Here is an 11,335-nt window from a genome sequence, read left to right on the forward strand (position 1 = left end):
GTCTATCCGAATCCCTCAAGTATAAAGGTACTTCTAACCCGATAGACTATTTAGAAAATTCAATACTATAATGGAAGTGGACCAGGTACCACAACTCGCGAAGTGTCGCATTCTTGCGGCAACACTCGAGGAAAATGCTCATGATTGGTTCACCCAGTTACCTGAGGCATCAATATCGACATGGGAAACCTTCGTCGAGTTATTCCTCACGCATTTCCAGGCCACAATGACGTATAGACCACCCTATACGACTTTGGCCAACATCAAACAAGAACCTGGTGAGTCTTTACAAGACTATTTCAAATGTTTTAACGCAGAAGTAACAAAGGTCGAGAAGGCCCCCGAGTCTTCGCTTGTTTGTATGTTGATAACAGGTATCTTGCCGAGGACCAACTTTTGGAAGGAACTACAAGCTCGAAGGCCGGAGTCCTTGGTAGAGTTCTTCGCCATGGCCGAACCTCACAAAAGAATCGAGAACTCTCTGGCAGAGTTAGAGAAGGGGAAAGACAAACGTCGGTCACCCATACCGCGGTCACGATCTCGCAGTTCGCGAGGGAAGAACTCCAGGGGCCGAAGCCCGAGAAGACGTAGCCCGCGCAGACAGCGAAGTCCGAAGCTGGCTAAGTCACCCCCAAAGAAGGAGTCCTCGCCAAAAAGGAAGGGAGGACCTCGCTTCGTCAACTATACTGAACTCGCAGTACCTCGAGACCATATCTATGCGATTGAAGAAAGGAACGGAGTCTTCAAGAAGCCGCCCCCCATCAGGGGGAATCGCGACCGGAGGGATCCTAAAAAATTCTGTAAGTACCACAAGGACATTGGTCACACTACTCTAGAATGTTGGGTCTTGCAGGATGAAATAGAGGAGCTGATCCGGAGAGGGAAGTTCGACAAGTATAAAAGGAGCGAGGAAAGTCATCCCCAAGCGGATGGCAAAGGAGAAACCCAGAACGCGAGTGGCTCCAAAACACCTCGCAATATCCTGACTATAATCGGAGGACCACACATCGCGGGCGACTCTCGCAAATCACAAGAACGGTATGCCAGAGAAGCCAAGGAGAGGCCGCTTACCAATGTGAATAATCTTGGTGAACGGCCTGAGAAGCTCTTTAAGAAAGAATGCGACGGCATCATCTTTATGGAGAGCGATGCGAGATGGGTCCATCACCCGCATTCTGATGCACTGGTAATAGTCGCCAATATTGGTGGGGACAATGTCCATCGTATACTGGTTGACAATGGGAGTTCAGTGAATCTGCTAAATTTCCAAGCCTTCAAGCAAATGAGGTTGCAAGAGAAGGATTTGCGACCTATGACATCAAGCATTTATGGCTTTTCGGGAGATGTCATAGCAATTAAAGGAATGATCAAGCTCCCAATCACTTTGGGAATCGCCTCGATAATGCCCAAGTCGATGGCCGACTTCGCAGTAATCGACCAATACTCAGCGTATAACGCCGTAATTGGTCGACCAATCCTGAAGGAGATGAAGATCATAACCTCGATCTATCATCTGACGATGAAGTTCCCTACTCCCGCTGGAGTAGGTTCGGTGCGGGGAGTCCAATCCGACTCACGAGAGTGTTATAACGCAGCCGTTAAACTCGCAGAAAAAAGGACGGTAAATGTTATCTACCTTTTGGAAGCACCACCTCCTCGCCATGAGATCCTCAGGATCGAGGAGGTGCCGCACGTGGACGAACCAGACTTGGATCCAAGAATCCTCGATCACACCGCCGCAGCCCAAGCCACGGAAGACACAATCGAGGTACCTATAGATCCTATAGATAATAACAAGGTTTTAAAAATTGGTTCTAAATTAAATATACAGCTGCGAGAACAATTAACGACCTTTTTAAAGCAAAATCTTGATATCTTTGCCTGGAAACATTCAGATATGGTCGGGATATCTCCGCAGGTCATGTGCCATCGCTTGAACATTGACCCCGAAGTGCGAGGTGTCCGACAAAAGCGCCGCAAAATGGACCCCGCGAGGTACCAAGCGCTGAAAGAAGAAGTCGACCGCCTCCTTGCCTGCGACTTTATACGGGAGTCATTTTACCCCAACTGGTTAGCAAACCCCGTACTTGTGCCAAAGCCTAATGGCTCATGGCGCACATGCGTTGACTTTACGGATCTAAACAAAGCCTGTCTCAAAGACAGCTTTCCTCTTCCTAGCATTGACCAGCTTGTCGATGCCACTGCAGGTCACGCACTTTTGAGCTTCATGGATGCGTACTCGGGATATAATCAAATCCCGATGTATGAACCAGACCAAGAACATACCTCGTTCATTACTGATCGAGGATTATACTGTTACAAAGTAATGCCTTTTGGTTTAATAAACGCAGGTGCGACTTATCAAAGGCTAGTGAATATGATGTTCGCAGATCTCATTGGAAAGACAATGGAGGTATATGTTGACGATATGCTCGTAAAATCGCAACATGCGAAGGATCATATTACCCACTTGCAGGCCATGTTCGACATATTGCGGCGATACAAGATGCGTCTAAATCTGTTGAAATGCGTCTTTGGGGTGGGCTCTGGAAAATTCCTTGGTTTTATGGTAAATCAGCGAGGAATAGAAGCCAATCCTGCGAAGATCAGGGCATTGGTGGAGATGCCATCACCGACCAAGCCAAAGGAGGTTCAAAGCCTCACAGGTAAAGTCGCAGCTTTAAACCGCTTTATATCCAGATCTTCTGATAAGTGCAAGGAGTTCTTTCGGATTTTGAAAGGCAACAAGAGGTTTCATTGGAACGAAAAATGCGAGCAAGCCTTTCAAGCTTTAAAAACGCATTTGGGGCAACCTCCGATCTTATCGAAGCCATTGTCCGGAGAAGTTTTGTCTATCTATTTGGCCGTCTCCGAATATGCGATTAGTTCAGTACTAATACGCGAGGACCAAGGACGCCAATACCCGGTGTCTTACGTCAGTAAGCGATTACTAGACGCCGAGACGCGTTATCCTCAAATGGAGAAATTGGCTTTCGCCTTGATAATATCCTCGAGAAAATTGCGACCCTACTTCCAGGCTCACAGCATTGAAGTTTTAACAAACTTCCCCTTATGACAAGTTTTAGCGAAACCAGAAGCATCAGGGAGATTGTTAAAGTGGGCGATGGAGTTGAGTCAGTTCGACATCAAGTATAAACCGAGAACTGCGATCAAGGGGCAAGCCTTGGCAGATTTTATACTTGAATTCCCAAGCACCGAGGTGGCAGTTGTAGAGGAAAGAAATGACATTGCTATAGCAGGCAAAGAAGCATGGACATTGTACGTCGATGGAGCCTCAAATAACGAAGGTTCTGGCAGTGGGATCTTGTTAATCAGTCCAAATAATTTCAAGGTACACGCTGCTTTACGTTTTGAATTTTCTGCATTTAACAATGAAGCCGAGTATGAGGCTTTAATCGCAGGATTGAAACTGGCCCTCGAGATGAAAGTTGAGTATCTACAGGCTTTTAGCGACTCTCAAATCGTGGTATGCCAGGTGAATGGAGAATACCTAGCAAGAGGCGGAAGATTGGTTAAATACTTAGCCATCGTTCGCGAAATAATGCAGAAGTTCAAAAATGTAGTTGTATCTCGAGTACCGCGTGCTCAAAATGCCCACGCAGACGCATTGGCCCGTTTGGCCTCAACTAGAGAAGTCGAATTACTCGATGTGATTCCGGTAGACGTACTGGCTCACCCAACCATAGATCGAGAAGCAATCATGGAGATAGATGATATTCAGGAGATTACCTGGATGACTCCTATCCTCGCATATCTTGAGAAGGGGCTCCTACCTGATGATAAGGTAGAAGCGAGAAAATTGCGACAGCGAGCAGCCCGTTATGTAATATATGACCAAAGGTTGTATCGCAGAAGTTTTAGCCAACCGCTTCTCAAATGTATCAGTGGAGAAGACTGTGGTTACATACTTCGTGAAGTACACGAGGGGATTTGTGGCAATCATACCGGAGATAATTCCCTTGCTTTAAAAATTATGCGGCAAGGGTATTACTGGCCAACATTGCGACAAGATGCTCTCGTGTTCGCAAAGAGGTGTGATAGATGTCAGCGAATAGCCACTTACACCCACCAGCCTTCGAGTAACCTCCATTCTATCACAAGTCCATGGCCCTTTGCAATATGGGGAATCGATTTAATCGGCAAGTTACCCAAAGGAAAAGGCAGAGTCAAATATGTTGTAGTCGCAGTTGATTACTTCACAAAATGGGCTGAAGCCAAAGCACTCGCAACCATCACAGCAACGAAATTGCGCGAGTTTGTCTATACCTCCATCATTTGTCGCTTTGGCATTCCGCATAAACTCATTTCAGACAATAGAAAACAGTTTGACTGTAAAGAGATGCGACAGCTATGCGACGATTTGGGGATTAAAAAGGCTTTTTCCGCAGTTGCTTACCCGCAGAGTAACGGACAAACTGAAGCCGTTAATAAAATAATCAAACACACCATAAAAGGGAAACTAGAAGATCGCAAAGGGGCTTGGCCAGACGAGTTATCGCAAGTCCTATGGTCTTAGAATACGACCCCTCGATCTACAACTGGCGAGACACCCTTCTCACTTCCTTACGGGTGCGAGGCCATGTTGCCAGTTGAAGTTGGGGCAGGTTCCCTACGCAGGGATATTTTCAACATCTCGCAGAACAACGAGAATCAACTATTCTGGCTTGATCTTTTGGAGGAAAAGCATGATAAAGCGCACCTAAAAAATGCGGCTTACCAACAGCGAACTGCAAGATACTTTAACTCCGAAGTGAAAGTAAAAGCCCTGCGAGCAGGAGACTTGGTCCTTAGAAGAGTAATGCCAAACACCAAAAACCCGTCGCATGGGGTCTTCGGGGATAATTGGGAAGGACCATACCTCATCGCAGATAAAATTAGTGATGCAACGTATCGACTCGCAACACTCGATGGAACTGCAATTCCACGAGCATGGAATAGCGAGAGTTTGAAATTTTATTATCAATAGTACTCGCATTATTCGATTATGTTCACTCTTGTACTTATACTTAGATATTTTTCATTCAACAGGGAAAAATCCTAAGTATAGGGGGATATATATGCCCGAATGTACTATTGATTATGTGAATGAAATTACTTGTTAAATTTTTAAAATTTTTACCAGCTTTGTAAATATTCCTACTTATTACACCAAGTTGTAATTGAAGCCGCAAATATATATATAAAAAACGCGAGTACCCATGTACTGCGAAAATGTTAAAGGATAGCTATCCCCGCGAGGATATAAATTTGTCCAAAATGAAAAGAAATTTGTCCAAGTACATAAGCGCGAGTACCCTTGTACCGCATATAAAAAAGAGAGAAGTAAAATTAAAAACAACATAAATTAGAGGATAACTAAGCATCTGGAGCAGCAGGAGTAGTCTCGTCCGGAGCAGTCTCATCTGCGACTTTGCTGATGACCTCGTTCTCAACTTCTTCAGCTTGTGCGCCCTCAACCTCATCAAGAAAGTTCCCTCCCCCACCTTGAGTCTGAGTAGGCGACATGGCACGAAAAGCCTCAGCCATCTCAGCGGCTTCTCTTCCGAGAAGAGAAAAGTCAAAATCCGGGACTTTGGAAAGAGTGGTATAGATATAATCGGACACTGCCTGATCATACTGCTTCTTCCCATTCTCTTTCTCAGTCTCCAAATCGCGAGCCATCTCCACGACCGTCGCCTACGATTTTTTGACCTCAAGCTCCGCCTGTTCCTTCGCCTTGCCGAGTTCTTCGAGCTCCTTCTCCTTGGCCTTGCTGAGTTCCTCGAGCTCTTTCTCCATCCTCGCCACTTCTTGCTTCAGCTTTTTTATGTTCTCCTGAAAATGAGCGTTTTGCCTCTTCAGCGAGTCGGCTTCCTTCGAAGGAGTAGCAGCAGCTTTTATGAACAGAGCCATCGACTGCGCGGCCAGTTCTGCAGATCGCGTAACAAGATCCTCATAAGGAATCTCAGCCAGGAACTTCTCTTGCATGGCTAAGAAGTCGCGAGCTCGAACAGGTGGATCAATTACGACTTTCTTCCCCTTGTCCTGTGTGGTCTTGGCCAGCTTCTTGGAAGAGTCTGCAACAAGTGTAGCCATCGCATCGCTCTTCCTCTTTTGGGCGACAACCGGCGAAGTCGTCGTTGTTCCACCCTTCAGTTTGATCTTCAGAACGGGGGCAGACTTTAGAAAAGTCATATCTGGGAACATAAATGAAAGATAAGTATAAGTCAAACCCTACCTGTCAGTTTATAACAAGAGATGAATTACCTGAAATTTGTCGAGGAGTTTGCTTAGAAAGACACTTGTCTATTCGCTCTTGCTGCTTCTCGGATGGTTCTTTGTATACTGGCTCCCTTTGAAGACTTGCGTTCTCAGGAATCAGCTGATGTTCCCGCAACTTCGCAGTTGTACACAGTAATCGCCAGTTGCGATCTTGTACTGGAAGGCTCTCGAGGATTTCAGCTGTCTCCTTGCTAGTCGCTTCAAGGGTCGGTCGAACTGGTCTATCTGCGATAACAACAAAGAGTGAGTAAGCAAATAATCACAAAAGTAATGCAAAAAATGTCTAAGTCAAGAAATGCGCGACATACTAGGTCTGCGATTAAAGTCAGTCCTAATCCCAGGAACTTTAAAGACATAAAACCACTTCGATTTCCAATCCCCCATGTTCGACACCATTCCTTCAACTCTGTTGATTTCAGAAGTCGCCCATTTGCTAAAGCAGTAGAAGCCATTATGAAGACCTACGCTTTTTATGTCGTAGAAATAGCTGAACTCTTCTACTGAGGGAGCCCTATGGACATACTCCATGTACATCGCATAGAAGGCTAGGGCAGTGCGGTAACTGTTTGGAGTTAGCTGAAAGGGCGATACATCATATCGCCTGAGAATAGCTGCGATGAAGGGGTGAAAGGGGACCGATACCCCACACCGAAGAATGGGTATTGAGACTACCACATCCTCTGTGGGAATGATCGCAGGGTTAGTAAATGGAAGATGCGCTCTCTGAGATGGCTTAGGTCGTTGAAACGCGAGTCGCAGTAAATTTAACCTCACAAAGGTGGTGAAGTCTGATTTGGAAACCCTCGAGATTAAATCCTTACACGCGAAGGGCTCGTTCAGCTGGGAATCGTCGACCGAATCTGTCCCACTCCCTTTCGCCTCCTCCTCTTCCTCGCCTGACTCGCGAACTGGAGTCGTCCATTCCTCGTCCATCTCCTCGATCTCGATGTCAGGAGCATGCCTCGAGTGTATAAGGTAGTCGTGTGCCGACACTGTGGACTCGCTGTCTCGAATATCGATGGTCCCGGGTTCTGCGAGTTCTTGCACCATCTTCTCGATGTCCACAGAAGACATCGGGCCTAACTCTATTGGAGCGGCCTCCTCTTCGGAAAGCCAAGTGGGGAGAAAACTGTCCTCCTCCTGGTCAGCTTCACCGTCAAATGCACGGCCTCCGGAGCCGAGCTGTTGGCTATCCGACAAGTCGCTCATCTGAAAGATAGAAGATCTTTTCAGCGTGATGGATGTGTGAAAAGCAAAGTAAGTGATCTCACCCGCATTAGATTATAAAGTCGCACTCGACAGAATGGTCAGCCTCCTTGCGAATACTGACCATCCCCTCAATATGCGAGAAGAGATAAAACTATCTTGGGCAAGTAATTCACGCATCCTCGGCCAAGCAGTATACCTCCAGAAACGGCTGGGAGTTTCCCAGTGACTCAAGGGGTGTGCGTTCTCGAGCATAACCCTGAAGTTACTGGGAGACCCCCACCGTTCCGAGACTACCTATCAGCCAAAGAGTACGCTCAGTTGAATATTAACGCATGTCGCAAATGGCTGGGTGTATCACAGTATCTCAAGGGGCATATAACCGCGTATATGACCATTAGAATACTGTGACACACCCACCATTTGGAATAGCGATTAATACCCTCGCAACTCAGCCCGCGACATATAAAAATCCTAAAAGATCTAGCTAACAGTCAAATGGAAGTAAATCTTGGTAATACGCGAGTATTCAAGCTGTTCATCTGAACACCAGCGAATATTCAAATTTTTCATCCGAATATCCGCGAGTATTCAAGACGTGAAACAGTGCCTATGAATTGTGTGCGGTTATGTCAGTTTACAGGTCATATTCTATGAATTTACCCAAGTTTACTTACCTAAAACACATAGCCTCATAAACACCTACTAGCATACATTCCTAAAAAGCCTTTAAAATACCCGAACCCAGAAAGTAAAGCATATTTTCTCCAAACAGAAAACGAAAATGCAATGACTTGAAAACTAACCTTTAGTTCTGATTTCTGCGATTGCTCTCGATCACTTCCGAGATTGAGAATATTGTAGAAAAGTGGTAGAAAATCTGGAAATGGATTTTTGAAGTTTCTGTAATGGAGGGAAAGAAGAAGTTAAGAGCAAGAGGGAAAAATGGGAGTTTTTGATTCGTATCAAAGGATTTAAATACCCATATCCCTTATTAATTGGGATTACGACATGTGGCAGCCAGAATGCCTAAGGTCGCCCAATCTAACGGCCAACGATGGCCACGCCTACACAAAAACTGAGGAGTTTTATGACGTGGCACCATAAATGTAATAAAAACTAATAATTACAGCCGTCATTTTTCGAAACCCTCGATGGGACAACCAAAAGGTCACCTCCTCGTGACAACCTTTCACCTGTCTCTCGAGTAATAGTTTCCCTCAGTGACCGCTCTTGTCACATCGCGAAACTAGGGGCATGTGTTATAGTGAGATTTCTCTCACTTAGAAACTCGAGACCAAACTCCTATTTAAAGGACACGTGTATTCAGATTTCCAATGAAAGCTGAAATGTCCGTGAGAGACTTCTCGAAGTTTAGACCTCGCCCAGGATAAAACCAGCGAGATACTGGGAGTACGACCTAAGTCGAACCACGTAACCGTAATTCACATTATGCAGGGTAGATCCAACTCGCATGTGTCAGGACATGTGCAAGTATCCCCTCTATATTTCTGCGAAAGCATAGAGACCAACTCTCTATGATGCAATTTGGTCCCAACGACCCAATAGCCCTGACAAACCGATATAAATTCGCATGTCTAGGTTCTACCAGCTCAACATGCGATGTCTACAAGAGGCGATTACCTAAGGGCGCGGACGTTCCAAACGTACTGATGACCCTGCGAGCTCCACAAGCAGAACATGAACAGTCAATTCGCAGATGCGGAAGACGCATACGTTGATGGACCTAGTAACTGTCACACATTTATTAATGTTAACGTTGTCTGGGTTTAATTATTGCAATTCAATATGTAAATAATGGATTAACAATGAATGTGATCCTTATGTAACCGATTGGACACCTACTTTGTATATAAAGGGGTGATCCACCATGAAAATGGCACCTACGAATCCTTTGCTACCGTGGACTAAGCAGATCATAATCTGACTGAACCACTATAATTCTTTGTCTTATTGATATTTTCCAGCCTTGTTGATTGTTCTTGCATTCCCAGTCGAGTACTCGCCATTCTAGGTCGAATACTCGCACTTGTCACTTCCCTGAAAATTCTCTTTTTATATTAATTAAGTAATACATTTTGGTGTTGCGAAATTCACTCGACAACATTTGGCGTCGTCTGTGAGAATTCGACTAAAGATTTCATTCACTTCAAAGAACACTATTCATCATGGCTGGAAATCACGCTAACGAAGCCAACAACGGGTCCTTGTCAATAGAAAACATAGCTGATTCCACTTCTTTAGTCGTGTACTCTGCTAATAAAATTTCCCTGTGACAATCATTTATTTTCAGACCAAGGTCCACAATGGACTGATAAACCTTCCTTCTGCCTGTTATTGTTGATCCTAAAAGCCTTTGGTAATACTCAAGAAAAGCATTTTGGACTTTGTCAGGAGAATCACACCAGTCCCCATGCTCATCTTCAATTGAGAAAATCTTATTTTGCATTCTCCTCAATTTTAGAGAAGCATGAAAAAGGTGAGAGTTGTCATCTCCAAACTTAGCCCAATTGAGTTTAGCTTTTTGAGTCATGAAACTAGCATAAGCCTTGCTGATTGTTGCATACTCTTCCCTGGCACTCTGTTCTTGCATCATCAAATTTTCATTCCCCGGGTTCTGGTTCAAATCACCTTGAATCTCTGCTAACTGTAGTCTTGCTGCTGTTTCTGCCTTATGGATATCAGAAAAATCCGTTCTATTGAGTTGCTTTAATACTGCTTTTAATCTCCTCAACTTATGGACAATTCTAAACATTTTCGTGCCACTACTCTCCTCTTCCCAAGCGTTAGCAACCAGTTTGTCATACTCAGGAGCCATCTTCCACATGTTGTAGTACCTAAATGGTTTTTTCCCATAGTTCTTATCTTCATAAATGGATACCAAGATAGGACTATAGTCAAAGGTCATTTCAGGCAAAAAAACGGCTTCAGAGCAAGGAAAGACATTCAACCACAGCGTATTCACCATTGCTCTATCAATCTTTGAAAAGATCCGTTCCTGTGGTTTCTGCTTATTGTTCCATGTGAAAAAAGACCCTGAAGATTTCAGGTCTACCATTTTGCACTTCTCCATACTATCCCGAAATCTCTGTGATGGTACATTCTGAGCTCTTTTCCCAATCCTTTCATTTGCATTCAAAATCTCATTGAAATCACCCATTAGTAACCATGGATCATCCACTTTGCTTGCTACTTCCTCTAATTCCTCCCATAATTCTTCTCTCTTTTTCACATCATTAAATGCATAGACTAATGACACAAAGAATTTCCCCACTTGTTGCTGAGATTCTACATAGCAATGTATAAGTTGACTCGAGCAATATCGAATATCCACAGAGTAAACACTAGGCTGCCAAGCAACAATTATTCTTCCTTTATCCAACCAAGGATTATTATTAGTAAAGCAGAAACCAGAAAAAGTCTAGTATATAAAGTTCTCATATTTTTATTTTGTACCTTTGTTTCAAGGAGGCTAACAAACCCAGCACCTTTCGAGAAGATCAATTGCTTAATCTCATTATGCTTCTGCTGGCCATTAATCCCCCTTACATTCCAACATAAGAATCTATCCATTTGAGGTTGAGGGATCTCCCTCCCCTCCTGTGTTAAACTTGATTGTCTCTTCAACCTCTAGATTAGCAAACATGTTCTTCACAATAGTCTCCTCTGTTTCATTGCTCATCATCACTTTCTTACCCTTATTTACTCTTTGAAACCCCTCCTCATGAACTTGCTGCTCTTTTTCTGGTTTCTTCTTTTTTGGCATCCAAACTTGCTTTCCTTGCTCTTGTTTCTCCTCTTTCCTCCTGCAATCTTTTGTACTGTG

The sequence above is a fragment of the Cannabis sativa genome, chromosome 8 (assembly GCF_029168945.1).
Source record: "Cannabis sativa cultivar Pink pepper isolate KNU-18-1 chromosome 8, ASM2916894v1, whole genome shotgun sequence".
NCBI lineage: Eukaryota > Viridiplantae > Streptophyta > Magnoliopsida > Rosales > Cannabaceae > Cannabis > Cannabis sativa.